Below are 20,711 nucleotides of genomic sequence, written 5' to 3' on the forward strand. Positions count from 1 at the left end.
CATTTAGTCCCAGCAGCAAAAAAGCTGACTCAAACCACATTCTAGTAATAACTTCATGTTATAGAGATCTTCCTCATTTGTTTTGAAGTCCATCATCAGTTTGTTGAGCCCGTCTCCCATGCCCGGGTGTATTAAGTGGTTCCCATTATTTTACCTGTAAGGCTGCACTGACTTCGAGTATGTGCGTGCTCCTAAATTCCCACAGGGGGAGATGCCGGGTGAAGGGGCTGTGACTGTGACTGTTCAGCACCCCTTGTAGGGTTGTCATTTCCCTCTGCCACCAGTTATGCATGAGCATCTTTCCCCTACCATTTTCCAGAGACTTGGTCAAGCTTTGGATGCTTTTGACAATCTGGTGGGTGAAACATGTTTTCTAGGTGCACTTTTAATTTACATTTCTTATTGTAAGAGATTATTATCTCTTCACGTATTCTGGAAGAGAGTTTTTATATCTTCTGTCAAGTGTCTGCTTATGCCTTTTTGCCTGTTTTGGATTTTTTTTTCCACCCTTCATTTAAAAAATATGTGTCTATTCACTAGATTGTCCACATTAGCCTATACCTCATGTTGCAGGTATTTCACACCTGTCACAGGTCTTTTGATTTTTCTTATATGCCAATGTTTTTAATTTTTTGTTAGTCAAATATGTATTTCATTGCATGTGAACATCTGCGTCATATAGTCATTTATACCCATACTACAAGGAGGAATTCATCTAGGCATTCTTGGGTGCACATAAAGTTTCAGGGTTTTTTTGTTTGCTTGTTTGTTTTTAAGATTTAAGTTTGATTTTACTTGTGAAGAATCCAATTTTACCTTTTTCTAAATAGTTAGCCAGTTACTCACTTATTGAAACGCTCGTCCTTTGTCTTACTAATGGGAAACACCACTTTTCTCATAATTTCTACATGTTTGGGTCCCTTTTAAGATATTTCTTTATACTTCATTCTCATCTGCTCTGTGCCCAGTATGACTGTTTCAATTACAGCTGTTCTGGTCTCTGACAGGGATAACCTCTCTCACAATTCCTGTTCAGTGTTTTATTTGTAGACTTATTTTTCCACCTGACTTTTATTATTTACCTCCTGAAAAATGTTATTGATATTTTCATGTTACTTTTATAGTCTACTATCTGCCTGGATTATTGGTACTTTTACTGGGATCATGTTATCTTCATAATCTGACAGCAAAAATCAACATCTTGAGCATGGTAAAAGGCCTATTCAAGAACTAGGAAGTTCTGCTGGATTCTACTGTTGTGCCTTTTGTGTTCAATAGATACCATCTGTATTAGTTTGTTAAGGCTGCTATAACAAAAGCACCAGTCTGGAGCCTTCAACAACAAAAGTTTTTTGTTTTTTTTCTCCCTGTTCTGGAGACTGAAAGTCTAAGATGAAGGTATTGGCAGGTTGGTTTCACCTGAGGCCTGCTGATGGCCATCTTCTCAGAGTGTACTCAAATAGCCTTTTTTTCTGGTATTTCTCTGCATGTCCTAAACCTCCTTCTTATGAGAAAACTAGACAGATTACATTACAGCTTTCCCCTCATAACCTCATTTTTACTTAACCTTCCTTAAAGACCCTATCTCAAAAAATAGTCACGTTATGTGGCACTTGGGGCTTGGGCTTCAAAATGAATTTTGGAGGAGTAAACCATTCAGTCCATCACGCCATACACTGGATTTATTCATTCCTTTTTAAATTTACTAAGCACTTTATATTTTCTGCTATTTTTAAAAGGGTTTCTCCATTACATCTTCTAAATAGTAATTATATATACAAAGGTTATTGAGATTTTCATGTTACTTTTATAGTCTACTATCTGACTGGATTATCTTGCTGAGTTATTTTTATCATCTACTTTTATAGAGATGTTCAGGTGCATAGATCGTGTCAACTGACAAAGGGACAGCTTAATTTTTTTCCTTTCCATTGTTTTCTCTTGTCTAGTTGCATTGACTAATCGTGTCAGCAGAATGTTAAAAAGCAGCCAAGGGAGCAAAAACTTTCCTGACTTATCTTGACCTTGGTGGGACGCTGAAGTGTTTCCTCCTCAAAAAAGATGCTGACTTTAGGATGGAGGTGTATCTACCCATTCCTAAAGTTGAGTGTTTTTAATTAGGAATGACTGTTGAATTTTGGCCAAAGGCTTTTTTAGCATTTCTGCCACACTCGTATTTTTCTTCTTTGACGTACCAATACAGTCCCCTCACCCCTGGCATAACAGTTGCTTGGTCATCATATACTATTTTCCTAATATTAGAGTCTGATCACAATAGTTTATTTAGGATTCTTACATAAATATGAATAAGTGACACTGGTCTGTGTTCCTGTGTGCTACCTCTACTGGGTGCTGGTGTCGACATGATGTCTGCTGCATCAGTGTCTGTAAGCTCTGAAGCAGTGTGTTTCCGGACAGTCTCCCCATGTTCAGCTGACTGCCTCTGTGAGGCCAACTGGGCTTGGTGCTTTTCTGTGGACCAGTTCCTAGATAACTTTCGGTATTCCTCTATGAAAATAAATTTGTTTTAGCTATCTCTACTAAGATAAGTTTTATAAAACTTATCAATTTCTCCTTGGTTTCCCAATTTATTTGTATGCAAATATGAAACAAAATCTTAAAAGTTTTTTTTTCCTTCTATACAAATAACTGTTCCCCACTTGTTTCTTATTTTTTATTGGTTAAATTATCTGGTCCCTGGTATATTTTTGTTTATTCTTCAAAGCAGGGTTTGGATTTGATCTGTCCCCCCTCCCCAATCTGTACCTCAATTTTGTATTTTGTTTTGTTTTTTTAATCTCATCATCCCTGAACTTGCTTTGATTTACTTTGATGTTCCTGTCCTGCCTTTCTGATTGGGAATGCAAAACTCATTTTTACTCTTTCACTTCTACTAATAGAGGTTATGAATTTCCCTTTTATCATTTATTTAAATGTATCCCACTGACACCAATCTATAGGTTTTTGCAGAAATAACAATTTTTTGTTTATATCTTCTCATTCACCTACAAGTCATTTAATGGAAAAGTTTTAAAATTCTCAGGTGGGGGATGGAGATAAAGCTCAGTGAGAGAGCACCTGCCTAGCATGCATGAGGCCCTGGTCTCGATCCCCTGTACAACGAAAACATAAAACCCCAGGCAGAGTAGCTATGTACTTTTACAATAGCACTGTAATAAGAATGTTGGTTTTATTATTTCTACTTTATGGAACTTGACATTTTGTGACCTACAATATAATATAATACATTGTCTGAATTTTGTATTTCCCCAAATGCTTATTTAAGGATATTTATTTTGAAGTACTATTTTGCACTTAACAAATTCAAGCCACGGACCTGAAGGAAATCACATATCTGATAAAGGACTTGTGTGTCCTGAATACATAAGAACCCCCAAAAGTTATTCATAAAGACTAAAAATCCAATTTAAAATTAGGCAATCAATTTCAACAGTCGCTTCATTAATGAAGATGTACCTCCAAAATATGCTTAGAGAAATAAACCAGACTCAATACCAATAATCTGTGATTTCACTATGTGAACAGGCAAATTCACCAAGGCAGAAAGTAGAACAGAGGTTATCAGAGGACAGGGATAATGGGAAGGGGGAAGAATTGTTTTATGATATGGAGTTTTCACTGAAAACTAAAATGAAATGAAAAAAAATGCTGGATTTGGGTAGCAGGAATGGTTATGCAATATTGTGAATGCATTTAATGCCACCAAAGTATATGTTTGCAAAGTATATACTTAGCTATATCCCCAGCCCCCATACCTAGATATGGTTAAGATGATAAGTATTTTATGTTTATCTTATCATGCTAACATTTACTTTTTAAATCAAAAGTTCTGGCATGGGTGTTGAACAAAAGGGATTCTAATACACTGCTGGTGGGAATATTAAATGGTTGTCAGACAATATTTTGGCAGTTTCTTAATAAACATGAAACTTCTTTATGACCCACAATCTCATACCTAGATTTTTTTTTTTTTTTTTTTTTTTGGTGCTGGGAATTGAACCCAGGGCCTTGTGCATGCAAGGCAAACACTCTACCAACTGAGCTATATCCCCAGCCCCCATACTAGATGTTTTATGCACGTAAAATCAAAACATTCCACACAAAGACATGTATGTTTTATTTGTAATAGTCAAAAACTAGGAACAAACCAAGTGTTCATCAATGGCTCAATAACTAAACAAATCACAGTTTATCCATACATTGGGATACGGTTCAGCAATAAGAAGGGATGAAACATTGCTTCACATGACAACATGTATAAATGTCAATTATGTTGAAACAAGGCAGACAGAAAAGGGGTATCTGATATATATTCCACACATACAAAATCTAGCATAGGCAATTCTGTATAGTAACAGAAAGTGGTCATTGCCAAAGAAGAGGATGGGCGCCCAGCAGGGTGTTACAGGCAATGCCTATGTTCACGCTCTTATGCCGATGTCTGCACGGGTTCTTAGGTCAAACATAATCAAACTGTATGTTCTAAAATACGTACTGTTTGTTCTACACCATTTCTGTTTCTCAAGAAAGGTATTCAAAAAATAAATGTGAAGAAGCGATTTTAAATTGTCCTACGCCAATTTTTTAAAGAGCTAAAATTTTGCTACTGTCTACTCCTTTTCTACCCCCATCTTTAAGATCTGAGAATCGTTACTCTGAGCTCTCGACACTACTACATTCCCAACTAAATCAGTTTTATTCTCCTGTCTCTATCACTGTCCCATAGACACAGCATTATACTGAAAATCAACTGAAGACACTGAAGTAAAGAGCTACGGGGTGGTGGTAACAGTTCAGACGCACACTGTCTTGTAATACGAGACACCAAGTTCAAAAGCCAAGTGCAAGGTAAAAAAATAAATGGATACCCTACACACTCTTTGCAAAGGACTTTTCTATCAAATCTCTCTTAAGTTCAAAGAGTGGCAATCAGCACTTGAAATCCACTCTATAATCACTCTCAGAATCGTCTGCAACATTTTTCCACCGTTTCTTAACATTTTTCAGGGTGGTAAACCTCAGCGACAGGGAAAGTGAATTCATCTAGAGTCCAAGCAGCTCCATTGGAATAGTGAAATTTTGCTTTAGCTTACTAATTCATATACATAGGTTCTACTCCTTAAAAGTTATCAAATGTAAAGTAACATCTTAAATAACTAACAACAAACTGACGCTGGAACTCCAGGAAAATGTGCATGCTACTTTTATTCTGAGTGCCCAGTGTGGCACAAGGGGCTGGGTGGGTGCTAGCACCCTAGTTTGAATGTGATTGTCTATTCACCAAGTGTCACATACTATTCTAACAAAGTTATAAATTTCTCAGAAAAAGATAAAACTACCCTAGAAACAAGGACACCTATTAGAAGTGAGGAGACAATGTACCAAATTGATGTTCAGGGGATAACTAAGTCCCACAAGGATCACATTGATGTTGCTACCACAATAATTATCTACGAGTACAAAACACACTGAGCACAGGGCACCATGCTGCAGACTGGAGTGCTGAGACAGGCAACTTCCTCCCCTGAGGCCACACAAAAAGGGTCAAAGCCAGGCTTCAGGGGAAGGCAATGGTGCTCTTCAACAGGAGTCTCCAGGAGACTTAGGGGACCAAGAACAGGACCTGTCTTTGGGATCTCATCATTGTTACGTTATTTGTGGTCTGTTTAAGAATGGATGATCAGAATAAATTCCAGAATGTTTCTGGACAAATTAAAGTTAAGGTCACTCATTTTGCAGGAAAAAAGTCCAGCCTAATTTAATGAGTTCCATTATGACAAGTACCTATCTCCCTGATGCTGCATGATACAGAAATCATAGAAATAGAAATCTGATTTGTGTCATTTGAAGACATTTTATAAGTAGGATGTTTGTCTGGGGCAGTCCCAATTTGTACCTATTATCTGGATTCATTAGTAATAGGGGACCCCTGTCAATACCAAAAGTGCCCAACTTGGACAATAAACAATATGGTCATCTGAAATATAAGCAATAATGGATGAAATTCAGGAAAGAAATGGATCTGGAAGAGCTGTCAGCCTAGGAAGAAGTATTAGCGTGTTGGAGAAGGGCACCTGGGAGCTAGGCAGGCTGGGCTACCAGGCCAGGCACCTCTTCCTGGTGAAATTCTGAAGGGCGGGCGATGCTGCGGCTCTCCTGGGCAACCCCTTTCCCCCACACTGCTCCTTTCATTTTGGCAATATATCTGTTTTCTGTTGTGGGGAAAGAAGAAACATCCAGACTATCCATGTTGAAGCACTCTCGTTGTGCAGCTCTCAGTTCCTGGGTGAGAGATTAACCAACCTACAGAATCAGGATTGCCAACTAGGCCTGACTCGGGCAGAACTAGGAAAGCAGCGAGGTGCGGAACACCTGCTCATGCTACCTCTTTCTGCATCTCAGGCTACTCCTATCTTATGGGAAACAGACATAGGGAGGCAAAGACTTTCCTGGGAACCATTTTCAGCTTCTTAGAGCACTATCATCGTAGTGCGATGAGGCCCCACCTGGTACCTCCAAGAATGGGGCTTCCCTTTTAGGAAAGGCTGGTTAATTTGAATTTCAAGAATCTTCTCTAAAAAAAACAATGTGGTGTTGAAACACCTTTCTTCTTAAGTCATTTAAAATCTGATTATGTGTACAGGTCCTATATTCTAGGCACTCTAACCCTGGTAAATCCTGACCTGGCCTCACTAGTTCCCTCTCAAGTGTATTGTGAAAAAGGTGCCCAGTGACCCCCCCTCCCCCTCCCCCACCCCCACCTCCCCTCCACTGGCCTGAAAATCCATCTAAGAGGGGGCTGCTGGCTTCACTCCTTTCCCTGCCCTCTCAGGAGGGAGGTCAGATTTCTGCCCGTTCTCAGTGACGTAACTGCTTTTTAAACTGTGCATCTCTTTTGGTTAAAAAACAGAATCCCCTTTTCCAGTCAACAGGCACCAAACTAAGAACACAGGAAGCGGAAGTTTTGGGAGACCTTTGTGATCTGCCGTGGACTCAGCTCTTCCGCGTTGCCAAGGGACGTGGGAAAGGAATGAAGAGGACCAGCTGAACTCTAAGGAGGGGCTGGACGCTGGAGCCCGCCTGACTCTGGATTCCAGCCTGGTCAAGATGTAAGTGCAGCTTGAGATTCTGTCACCAGGTGGAAACTAAGTAGTCTAGTCGGCTAGTTTAGTCTAAATCTGACAATGCCCACCTGGGCTGGGACCCACCAACTGCTTTGGAGGAGCAGCCCCACCCCTGTTCTCATTAACACACGAGAGAGTTGCCATGAGGCAGAGGCCAGGCCTTGCCTGTGTTTGTTCTCAGCCACATGATGGCAAACAGGCTACCTGCCACCCGGCAGTACATGAATGTTCCCTGGCTCCACAGGGTTAGAGAAGGCATTTAGTTGTGAACTGACACACCTGGGTTCTAGTCCTGCCAGGACAATAACTACCTTTGTGACTCTGAGCAAGTCACCCAACTTCTGTGGGTTTCAATTTCCTCATGCAGAAAGAACAAGGGGCTTGCTCCAAGGGCCTTCCCATGTTAAATTCCACATGTCTTCTGGCTCAAGGGAACGCTGCTTTGTGTACACCTGGAGCTCCACTGAGTCCAGAGCTTGGTCCCAGATGGCATTTCTGGATACTTTGGTGAGGTCACCTGAGAGCAAAAAGGTGGTCCCGGGCTAACGGAAGAATGGTTCGAGAGCCAGTCCAGCAGCAGCAATCCTCCTGCAAAGGGGGCAGTGAGTTGTCAAAGTGGCTGTGCCCAATGCACTGTCCTCCTTAGACAGAAGTCCCAACAGTGTGTGTTCTGTAGACAGAAGTTTCCCACAGCAAGTGGTGCAGAGGGTAAGGCCACCTAAAAGCTAACAGTATTCTCGTTATGAAATAAAATCCCTCATCTCAAAATCCCCTTTGGGGATTCTGAAGAAATGAAGAAACTGAAGAAATGATCCATAGCACCTTGATCAAGTTTCCATGAAAATATAGAATAGCCGGAATCCCTGCATGGTGGCATCTGTTGTTTTTTCTTTTTTTTTTTTTTTTTTGCTTCTTGGTAGTGAGCTGAGGGCAGGCTGGGTTTGACAGAAGCTTTGCTGAGCACTGCAGTCACTGTGAAAGACGGAAGGCAGACACTGCCCCTGCCTCCAGGAAGTTCCCACAGGGCTGAGTCCTTAGGAGGGTCCTCTGCATTTTACAGCTGAGGAGGCGCTCAGCCTAGACAGTCTTGCAACTTAGGACACACTGCTGCGGACTAGAGGCCAGGATTTGAATACAGGTCTACTGGTCAGCACCAGACCACACTAAGTCCTACAAAACTGAAGAGCAGTGAAAGCCATTTTTACGATTCTCTTTCCGTTCTTCTGTGTGGTTCTTTTGGGGAAACATGTTTTTAAAAGAAAGACAGTTTTTGCCTAAAGATGGCAAAACTGTAGTGTTTACCTGCTAGGAATCCACTAATGACTCCTAAGTAAGAATATGTTAATGGAAGACAGGTATGCAAACGACTAAATAGAGAGAAATGAGTTACTGTCAGCAACATTATCAAGCTTAAAACAAAAATTAAATGTACTTTAAAAAGGCCTGATTTTAACTCCTGAGAACTCAACTTTGTAGCTATGTCATGCCCATGATTCTCTTTAGTATACCATGGGTGATGTCCTTGAAACGTGCCACCCATCTATGAGAACTTGAGCCTATAGTACGTGCACAAGACTTGTGACCCAGCTGAGGTTCCTGCTGCAACCTACGTTCTGGGGGAGCATCACACTCTTCCCCCACCTACCCCTGGCCTCTGCAGTTTCCTTTGCTAGTTGTGCGTCTGCTCTTTGCTCACCTAAGTCTCAGCTCGGACATCTTTTCTTTTATAGTGCTCTTCCTGGTCTTACTCTCCACCCGCAGCAGAAACAAATTCCTCTTTGTGCCCCCTCAGGCTTAACAGATTTCCACCTTAGGACCTGCAACATTTCATTGCTAATTTGACTACCTCGTCTTGTAGACCATAATGCCCTTGACGGTAGAACTGGTTTTCTTTCTTTTGATTCATCCAGTATCTGACATGTAATAGGCCCTTAATAAGTATTTTTTCAATTAATATGTTAGTGAATGATGTTACTGTTACTGGCATGTGTATTGTCAGCTGGCTAATACAGACCAGTCTTTTTCAAAGAACAGATCTCTGACTCCCTGCATTTGAATTAATTAATTTGCAAGATACTTCTTCTTCTTCTTCTTCTTTTTTTTTTTTTTTTGGTACTGGGGATTGAACCCAGGGGCATGCACCCACTGAGCCACATCCTCAGCCTATTTTGTATTTTTTTTAAATTTAGAGACAGGGTCTGAGTTGCTTAGTGCCTTGCTGATACTGAGGTTGGCTTTGAACTCACAATCCTTCTGCCTGCCTCTGGAGCCGCTGGGATTACAGGTGTGAGCCACTGCGCCCCCCGAAGATACTTCTTTTAAAAGGTGGACTCATTACAGATATGATAAATCAGAACCAGCCCGGGTGAAGGAAGATGAGGGGCTACTGTGTGTACTAGCACCAGAGGCTCAGGTTTCCTGCCCTATCCAAGGCTCTAACTCTTGCATAATGAGAACTTCCATTTTCTCACTTTACACTAAGACTACAGGATGTCAACTGTGATTCCTGGACAACACACTGATTTAAATTGGAGGATATGGAGGTAGGGTGTGGTGACACACATCTGTACTGGAGAGGCTAAGGAAAGAAGGTTACAAGTTTGAAGTCAACCTGGGCAACTTTTTATCTCAAAATAAAAAAGGTTGGGAATGTAGCTCAGAGACAGAGAGCCCCCGGGTTCACTCTCCAGTACTTCCAACAACAAAAATCAGAATGAAGTGGAAAAGTCTGACACGGCTTTGCATGAAGCCGACAGAAGATTTTGTAGTGTCCAGTTTTACCCTGATCACCCAGCACAGCATCATGGAAGAAGAACTGGCTCTGGATCCAGAGAGCTCAGGCTCTGAGCTAATGACTTTGGACAGCACAAGTTCCTGCCCAGTTTCCACGCGGGGATAAGGAAAGCGTCCCTGGGACCTGCACCCTGAGGATCAGGAGGACCGCTCACAGCAGTCTCTCAAAGCCAGCTCCCTCTCAGCCCTGCTCTTCCTGCTCTCACCCCAGCATCCCTTCCCTTAGCTTCCACAGCACAGGTGCCAGGTTATCAATGACTGCGGAAGTTCTTTAGAGGTTAAAACAACAACAACAAAAAACTTCTGGGTATAAGCAAAAAAAATAAAAAAGAGGGGGTGGGGTGGGGTGGGGATTCCTTCACAGGGAATGAGGCATACAACAGAGAGTGGGTTTTAGTTTCAGATTTCCAAACTGGGAAATTCTGCTCAATTATGTACTGACCAATTAATGGGGGCAATTTACTATGGTAAGCACTCAGTAAGGGCTAATTACTACCTCACTTTTATTACTAAAATGGGAATAACAGTATTTGTCCCAGACTTTCTTTTAACATTTACATGGTGCTTATCTATGCCAAGTGTGGTATCAAGCTGTACCCAAGGCTAACATATTTAATCCTCATAACAACTCTGCTCCTAGGCATGTTACCTTGTGGAAATCGAGGTACAGTGAGATGAAGTAACTTGCCCAAGAATATATTATCCAATAGCCAGTGGAGACAGGATCCGATATGGGCAAAAAGCCCCACATCCCACAGCACCACGGTGGGTGTGAGCATAGACACAGGTTAGCTGGAAGGAAGTTCTGGGCCTTGGTAAGCACTAGTGAAGAACTGTCAAGGCCACACAAAGCAGTTGGCCTGGCTGCCTAATCTCCCATTGATATGTAAATGACAATGCCCAGGCGTCACACCAGGCAGCTTTGCTTAATTTGTAATTGCAGCTGAATTAATTATATTCAGCTCATTCTGAGCTCAAATTTGATTCTGTTAAATATGTTCTATGGATCAGAGACACTTATTACCTGATGGTGACTGGCCAACAGGAAATAAAGACAAATAAAGCTCTGTAAACATCTGATATACAGATATGGCTGCCCTCAATTTACCATCATCAACCCAGGGCAGGCACGTACAGCAGATCACACCCAGTACCAGGGTGGACTTCAGAGGCCGGTCCCCTTTGGTAATGAGAGAAAACTGATTAAAGTGGGGAAACCACTTCTTTAGAGAAGCAGGCCAATGTGGTGGTTAAGCAGCATGGATTCTGGCGTCAGACTTTGATTTGAACCCTGGCTCTCCAGTTTTAAGCCATGTGACAATTTCCACCAACTCTGCAGTTCAGCTGCCTTGTTGGTACCAACTTTCTACAGTTGTGGTCAGGATTCAATGGCACTGTGAATGAAATGGCAACACAGTGCCACCACACGTAAACACAAAAACAGCTGGGTTAACTGCGCTCCACTATTTTTATTGCAATGGCTGCCATTAATTTTCTGACATTTGCTTAGTGGAGACTTGCTCACTCACGTTACAATTTCGTTCTTTTTTTTTTTTTTTTAAGAGAGAGAGAGAAAGAGAGAATTTTAATATTTATTTTTTAGTTTTCGGCGGACACAACATCTTTGTATGTGGTGCTGAGGATTGAACCCGGGCCGCACGCATGCCAGGCGAGCGCGCTACCGCTTGAGCCACATCCCCAGCCCACAATTTCGTTTTTATTCTAAGGAAGATATACAGAGAGGCCATGTTCCTTGTCCTGTTTCAGGCACAGCATGTTTCCAGAGTGCATTAAGTACCTGGGGCCTATTTAACTGTGTGGTCCTCACCACAACCCGGGAAAGGGACACAACATCACTCTCCCACTTCATTCATGGGTCAGCAAACAAAAGCCCAAAGAGGACGAGTGACTGGCTCAAGGTTAAAGTCACCAAGTGCCAAAACTGAACCACGGCCTTTTAATCCTCCTTTCTCTCCTTTCATATTTTGACCCTACTACTAAAAGGAAATCAATATCTACTGTAACTGGCCTCATCTATCCTGCATTTCTTCAAGAACTCCACTCCACATTCGTAGAGGGCAATCAGCCCTCGTCCTTGTCAACAGGGTTCTCGGATTCCTGTCCCAGCCACCACCAGTGATCTATTCTGTCCTTAATTATTCTGCTGATCAAACCATCTCAGATTTGGCCAGGGACCACTCCTTCGAGCTGGCCCCAGGGACTGCATGACAGGCTCCCATCAGCTGTCTCTAAAATCCCTCACTTTAAATTTAGCTGTTCTTTTCCCTATTTAAAAGCAATTGGTTTTATATTTCAAAAGCATTTATCCACAACCATTTCCTAACTTGACTACTTTACTTAAATATCTGTCCAGTATACCACCATCCACTGGGGAAACTTTCCAGGTGCTCACAGAAAAAAACATCACTGACTACTACAAAGCTGGCTGTCTACAGATAACACCGGTCTTACGGTGTTTCAAGAAAGCACTAGTACACAGGGCCCACACACATATCAATTATGTAATTGAAACAGGACATATGTGTATGTATGTCTGCATATGTGTGTATATATATTCTATATATATATATATATATATATATATATATATATATATAGAGAGAGAGAGAGAGAGAGAGAGAGAGAGAGAGAGAGAGAGAGAGAACAGGACATATATCCTTTATGTTGATAGAGAAATGAAGAAAAAACTATACAAGGCCAATTTCACTGTTATTTTTATATACATATTTTTATATATTTTATATAAACATATATGCATGTACATTTAATTTTAATTTATAAGAAGCTGCCCAAACACCCCTCATAAAGTCTTACTCTTCTTTTGCCTTATTCCAAGCGCAGATTCCATACAGGTGAGCAGATAATAAAGTATCGAAGGTGTCGTGTGACTACAGGCACCAGGCTGCCACCTCCTAGCACATGGGTGGGTTCTTGTGAGAGTGAACTAAGAAACGCAGTATCTCCTACAAAGTTGTCCTAGCTGAGGCAGTGGTGCAGCAGAAAATAAACCTGAGCTGCCATAAAGTCTGCTCAGATTCCAGAGCATGGAAGTACCATTTCAAGAACTGGGGGGAAAACTGCCAGTCCTTCATTGGCCTAAATCTTTTAATTTAAACCAGAGAATGCATTTCCAGACTCTCTTTTATTGGAGGAAGTTATGGTTACTTCTGGCTCACAGCAGTTGGATGACCTCAGAACTGCCCTGGAGTTTTGCAGTCAGGCTTCAGGGCTAAAGGTCACAGGAGGGCGATGAAGACTGGGAGGGATGAATGGGGCAAGCAGCAAGGTCTTCAGCCCACCTCCCATACAAGAGGAAGAGCTACTAAACAAGGACTCCAGTCCAGGCCAAGCGCAGGGGAAGTGAGCCTGTGGTTTTTCAAACTAGTCAACACCATGATCTAACAACTGTACTAATCCCTAGCTAGGCTGGCAAATCTACAGAACTGGGGATTCTTCAAACCCACTTTGCTTTGTCACATAGTGCTCATGGGATCTGTCCCCCAGCTATGCTTTTTAAAATGAATATCCTCTTTTTACTTCCCTTTTTCTTTCCCAAACAAATCTCATTTTCCCCCAAATCTGGGCAAAGGACTGCTGATTTGGCAACTGATGATTATTAGTAATGATTCTCTGAGTCTTTGAAAAATGGGAAGGTGGTAGGCTATACATTTGGGGGGAAAAAGTCTCTAGTCTTTTCTGAGCCTTTTGAAACCCAGTACACCAAGAAGGCTGAAAGTAAAACCAATATAAGCAGTCTGAGATCATTACATAAGAAAACACCCCATTTATTTCTTTCCCTTTTGCAAGTGTCCATCAAGGTCACAGGGCACTCCTCATTTGAGGTAAGTCACCTGTGACTCCTTTTCCTCCTCCCACCACACATAAAACCTCCCCAAACCTGCAAATAAGTCACTGTTTGAGGACAATCCACATGTGAGATTAATAAGCCAAAACCCATAACCCATAAAGTCTCAAATTATTTTGCCCAAACCCAATCTTGGATGCATTAGCATGATGATGATGATGATGGTGGTGGTGGTGGTAGTGGTGGTGATTATTATTATTATGGTACTGGGGGTTGAACCCAGCAGTGCTCCACCACTGAGCTATACCCCAGCCTTTATTTTCAGACAGTGTCTTGTTAAGTTGCCTAGGCTGGTCTTGAATTTGTGATCCTCTGGCTTCAGCCTCCTGATTACCTGGGATTACAGGAGGTTGCCACAGCTCCCAGCCAAGTTACTTATTTAAAAAAAAAAAAACTATTTTCACACAATTGCAATCAGTATACACACTACTTCTTTCATTTATTACAAAAAAATTTTTCTATAATTTTCAAAATTGCTTTGTCTTCAGCCATATTTTTATCTTTAATAGCTGCCAGCTGGATGGTGCATTCAGCCCTATGAACACCTATGAACAAAATATCTGAGACTATTAGCTTAAAAAGGTTTGTTTTGGCTCATGGGTTTCTTCTGGAGCTACTGTCGGTGATGGGTAGGCCCTTCAGGCCTGTGTTGAAGCAGCACACCAGGGCGGGGGTGCGTGGCAGAACAGGGCCCTCACCTTAGGAGCAGGGGTCAGAATGAGCGAGGAGCGGGCTGTCCCAGAAGCCCCTTCAAGGGCACAGAAAGGAAATGACCTGAATGACCTAAAGAGGTCCTACTAGGCACCATCTTTTAAAGGCTCCAGCACCTCCCCAAAACAGCAACATGGGGACCACGTCTTTAACACGCAGGCCTGAAAGTGTCAGCCAGCATCCAAACCATGGAACATAGTATAAACACAGTTATTTTTTTCGAAAGTTTTCGATCAGCAGTTGATGTGGAGAGCCAATTGCACACAGGAGTCTATCTGTAGCCCAGTAACTGCTGTAGAGCCCAAATGTGGTCATTTTCCTTAGTCAACCTTTTCATTTTCACTTGTTTTCCTTAGTATACTTTATTATCAACACCTAGCACACATGAGGTCCTGAGCTCAATCCTCAGCACCACAAAATACATACACGCATACATAAACAACTTCCTACTTCCTATTTCTATCTATAAACTGATTTAAACTTATCACAGCAAAATATATACACGTAGGCTGAAACACACAAACCCAGCTGTGTTATTAGACGAGAGAGTATTGTTGGTGCTCTTGGGCTTATAAATTGGGTACACCCTTTGTCCACCTTTGTTACTCAATTTTGCACACTGCTGGAGTTACAGACCAGGCTTCCTTAAGCAGGCACAGTTCCCGAGGAGTCATCTATGTGGTATAAATGTCTGAATAAAGGGAAATTTTGATGTATGGAAACACATGCTTCATTTTAATTTTTATAGTTAATGCTGCTAATTAATCCCAAATTTTCAAAATACTTTTAATGAACACATTGCTACCTGGCTTACAATATCAACAATCAGACCCCTAGCTGCCAGCACTCAGGAAGTTCATGGAAAAGTCAACACTTTTCTCCCTACCCTCCAAAAGTATAAGACTCTCGATTTGTCTTATCAACCCTTGGGAGTTGAAATGCATTTGCCATCCTAACCTACCTAACATCCTAGCTCAGCAACACAGGTCCTGCAGAATGTTGGACTGTCTCCCCCGCAACCATGTGGCCAACTGGGAGCACCAGGAGCGTATCCTACTGCACATCACTAGCAAAGGGAAATATAAAAATCCCAAATTAGAAGTCGTTTTGGTGAATGTGTACTGCCTCTGCACCACCTTAAAGGTACCACGCTGTCATAAGGAAAAGCCCAGGTGGCTGAGCTGTGAGCTGAACTAGCTGACTTTTCATGGACCGCCATCTATTTAAATTGAGGTAACTAGATTCACAGGTAGTTGCAAGAACAGAGAAACTCGGCTCCCCTTTACACCACAATATGAACAGTGCCACCCCAAACAGAGAAGGTCTCTCTCAGCCCCAAGGTTCCTCAGTTTGCTTCTTTCAGCCACACCCACTTCCTTCTCTACCCTTGGCAACAACCAATCTGTTCTCCATTTCTATAATTTCAAGACTTTTGCCAAGTCATGAATTACAGGGTGACTTAAGTGTTCAAAATCAAAACCTGTATTCAGTCAGCAGGTGAGGAGGCTCTCAGGTGTATCATGACTTTAAACAGCTGGCAGCCTTCGTGTTGAAAGAAAGGCGCCTGGAAGCCAACTCCGGGGTATTACTGTAAAGATGGAAACTGAAATTGCAGAATGTGAAGCTCAGGCTTATACAGCCTTTAGAGTTGATAAAGTTCAAAGTACAAAAGACAATGGCCAGACAGAACCACGTGGAAAACATTTAAAAAAAAAAAAAAAAAAAAAAAGGCCAATGGTAGGAAATCTCCATAAGGCACTTTAATAGCAGTAGATAGCAACAGGATGGCCTTCTATTACCACAGTCAGATGACTGACCTAACCACCACTGGCATTTACTTTGGTAAAGAAAAAGAAAAACCTCCACTTAATTCAACCACTAATAAGCAGCCTTGGTCCCCAAGGCTAGTAAAAGTCCAAGCACAAAGCCACCTGCCACACCATAGCAGGGTCAGTCTTCATTTGCTCCTGGAACTTTCTGTTTCCTCTAAGTATCCACACATATGCAGAAAACAAAATGCCTAACATTTTCTACTTCCCCAAAATGCATTTGTCAGTGATGGTCAAAGTGGCACCTTTCAACCACCTCTCATGCTCTGCCACTGTTATTAACAGCAATGAATCCCAGCCTCTGCAAAATGTTTCCATAACTCAGTTTTTCCCCATGACTATTTTTATGCTATTTTATTTGTAATAAAATAAATGGCATAGGTTCAGGAAAAACTACAGGAGCTTAAATCAACATGATTATTTTTGGTAAAAAAAAACTGAGGGCAAAAGATACCCAAAAGAACAATGACAAAACTTGCATGTCAGCCAAATAAAGAAATCAAGTCTCTCTCCCCCACTTTCCTACTCACCTGAAGTTACCTTATAACATCGGCATGCTAATCTTAATGAACACTAACACAAGGAAAAATCTAGAAAAACAAGTCAATTTTATATTTGTCTCAGAACATGCAAAATTCAAAATGCTGCATGGCCAAATCACTAGTATCTCTTTTCAGTATTGGACCACCTTGCCCAGACAGTTGGGCCTGTTGCCTTGCCTGGACACTTAGCCAGGAAACATCAGAATCACAGCACAACTGTCCTGCACGATCTAATCTAAAAAAGTTGAACTCATGGAGAGAGAAAGTAGCAGAGGGTATCAGAGGCGCAGGAGGGGCCAGGTTCAGAACAGAGTTTCCCTTGGACAGGAAGAACAGTTCTGTGATCACCCGCACAGCACAGTGACCTCAATTAATAATGTACATTTCAAAGTTGCTAATGAAGTGGATTTTAAGTCTCACCACAAAAAAAAAAAAAAAAAAAAAGAGAGAGAATAATAGGAAGTGATGGATATGTTAATTAGGACTTGATTATTCCACAATATACTTATGTGGAAACATGGCAGTGTACCCTACAAACAATTATTTACTAATTGAAAATTTTTGCATTTTTAACAAATTCTAAGGTGATGCTAATGCTACCTGTAAGCAGACCACAATTTGAAAATTTCTAAACTTTCTAGATACTCAAGATTTCTGTTGGGATTTTCTCAAGAGTTACTAGGAACTCTCTGGAAAACAACTTTGAGAGACTAAGTTAACTATCTTATGCTTGAACTGCTATACTACTCTTCAAAATGCTTCATCTGAGGTATTCAAGTAATTTCAGAGTGGAGCTGAGTATTTGCAGTTTAGAATTCCAGACCCCTTTTTCCTGTTTCACAAAAACAATACCTAGGTGTACTTCAGGTGGCTCTACAGGGAGAAAATGCCTATTCAACTCTGGGAGGAAGGGGTGGACCTAGCCTGGCTTCTAACCACCAGGTATAGGGGTTGCTCCACAGCAGTCTCTGGAAAAAAGCCATCTGTTCCAAGTTTCACACCGGGGACTCCACAATGACAAATAAGTAAAATCCTGGTATTTTCACAAATTGAATAGATCTTAGCCTCAGCCTCAAAACTCTTCTAGAACTGTTCTGTGCATGGCTCACAACACTTTAGGTAAAGAGAGGCTGAAATGACATCTGTGGAGTCTCAAAACACCTATTTAGCCAGTTTCCCACCTCTTCCTTATCAAACCTTTTATTAAAGCATGCAAATTACTAAGAGTAACAAAATCATTTCAATATCGGTTTTACTTTTTATCTTACGTCAACAATGAAATGACCAACGAAGGACAGTGGATGGTAAAACCATATAGACAAACTGAAAACTCATCTCTGAAAAGATGACCATACTGATAAGTTAGAACCAGCGTTTTCATTTTACAGCAAAGATTCACTGAAGCCAATACCTCTGCCCTCACAGGGCTTTAATCACTGTCTTGTAGAGAAGCCCAAGGATGACCACGGCAGAGAAGAGCACTAGGAGAAACCCAGGTTACTGTGACACAGGCATAATCTATCTGGTGGCAGAGAAGAAGGAATTAGGAGGCTGCCCCAAGAAACCGACATTCATTAAGCTCAGACACCAAGGACAGAGTGAGCTGAGCAGAGAGGGAGGAGGAAGGCATAAAGGCAGAGGAAAAGAGCACCAGGTGTCCCCACAGAGCACAGGGTACAAACTAGAAAAGCAGGAAAGGAAGCTGGGAAGGGAGGCAGGACCCCTGTGCAGAGCTCCAGCAAGACTGCCAGCACTGGGAGCGGAAGGTGAGTGGATGGATCCTACCTGCATTCCAAAAGACCACTTTCCCTAGAGCACAGGGAGCTGAAGGGTGACCAGCAGGAGGGAGGCGCCGGTGGGGCCCACGTGGGGGCCACACCCAGTGTTTTCTAGTAGTGGATCCGGGCTTCAGAATACTTTTCATGTCACATCACCTCTCCTTCCCAGATGTCTGGCACACAGGTTGCTTAATCTATGAGGGTCTCAGTTTCACTGTTTGTGCATATTAAAATCTTCCCTCTGTAACCCTGAAAAGTCACCAGTGACCCAAACATCTTGTTTGTACATCTTACTTAGATCCTGCTTTTCGTTCTCCAAAACTCTTAGCTCCATTTTAATTCCTGGCTAAAGAGGACTGTGTGCCTCTATGTTAATCTTTGTAATTTTTAAAAATCCTAGCATCTCTGTTATAACAAGCAGTAAAGAATGTCTAAATTCGAACTAATAGAATATGGCAAGGTTGTCTGAAAAAAAGCAGCTGCCTTCTTAGCACAGAACAAATTTAACAATGTAGCTTTTAAAGATATAATAAAAACAGTCATCTAGAAACACGTCTATGAAAAGATGTGAAGAAAAATTTAAAAATATTATGTTCCAGAGCATAATTATGTCAATCCTCCTCAGATGATAGCAATGACATTTCAATAAATACCCAGAGGGTTCTTCATAGAACTAGACAAGGTAATCCTAAAATGTATTATCTAGAATCACAAACATACTGTTGAATGAATATAACAACTTGTTGCAAAAGGAAATGCTAATATTATATAGCATTCTATATAATATTCTAAAGTATACAAGACAACAGTATGTAATGTCATGGATTCATACATATATAATAACAGTAAAAAATATGCACAGGAATGATAAACATCAAATTCAAAACAGTGGTCAGAGAAACAAAGACAAGGGTTTCAGTTGTGTGTAGTCTGTTATTAAACTGGGTAGTGAATACAAAGGAGTTTATAAATTATTCCCTAGTCTTTAAATACGTTTTATATGTCTTTTTTTAAAAAAAATATTTTTTGAACGCCTTTTATTTGAAAACCATGTTATCACATGATTTGGCTCAGCAGTTCCCAAATACCAATCCAATGGCTTTGTCAGCAAGACCCAAAGTAATTGTTAAACAGATTACCAGGCTATCCCAGGGTCAGGATTTCTGGGAGGGGAAACCGATTCTAATGCACATCCACCTTTGGGAACCCTTCATTACCATTAGCTATTAATAGCCATTCCATCAACAAAACTGGTCCCAATCTGATAATGAGATACTTAAATGCTTCAATATCAAATCTCTTTTGATTGATCCAACTGTCCAGAATATGGATTCTAACTTGAGGGCAAAACTATAATTTAAAAAGAGTCATGTGTCCATAGGAGACTGATTCCAGGACTCTCCTAGACTCCATAATCTGTGGATGCGCAAGTTCCTTATGTAAAATGGTGCAGGATTTAAGTATAACTTACATAGATCCTCCTCCACACTTTAAATCATCTTTGAATTACCTATAATAAGTAAAACAATGTAAATGATATTGAGATAGTTGTTCTACTCTATTGTTTAGAGATAATGGGAAGAAAATAATCTGTACGTGTTCAGTACAGATGTCATATTTTTCTGAGTATTTTCAAACCCCAGCTGGTTTTATATATGAATGCAGAATTCACAGACGTGGAAAGTCAGTTGTGCATTCTTTACCTCCAAAAAGGTCATATGTGTAAAAACTAGGAGTATCTTATAATTGTATCAAATTATTTCACAGCATAATTCTTTTACATCCTCCACTAGGAGATGATGATAAGTGCTATTCTTAAAGACAAAGTAGTAAAAGTCACAATGGCCTCGTGATGGCTCGTGGATGTATGGAAAGCAATAGCATGTTCTTTCCTGATTTTCTTCCCTTGCAATATATTTTTTCATAGCTAAATCTGCCCATACAAATGTACAGAACCAAAGTGAAACAAGAAAACAAATTCAGAAATGCATTTACTAAAAATTAGAGGTACTGGTATTGCAATGACA

General features: G+C 41.0%; 1 protein-coding gene across 3 annotated transcripts in view; it reads right to left on the reverse strand.

Moving 5' to 3' along the window:
* The window catches only part of Smad1 (SMAD family member 1), a 76,331-nt gene that overhangs the window by 22,355 nt on the left and 33,265 nt on the right, over positions 1-20,711 (reverse strand). The gene's annotated exons all lie outside the window — the stretch shown is intronic.

Source organism: Marmota monax, unplaced genomic scaffold (genome assembly GCF_021218885.2).
Source record: "Marmota monax isolate L192 unplaced genomic scaffold, Marmota_monax_Labrador192_F-V1.1 WCK01_AAM20220418_F8-fsc00039, whole genome shotgun sequence".
NCBI classification, from domain to species: Eukaryota; Metazoa; Chordata; class Mammalia; order Rodentia; family Sciuridae; genus Marmota; species Marmota monax.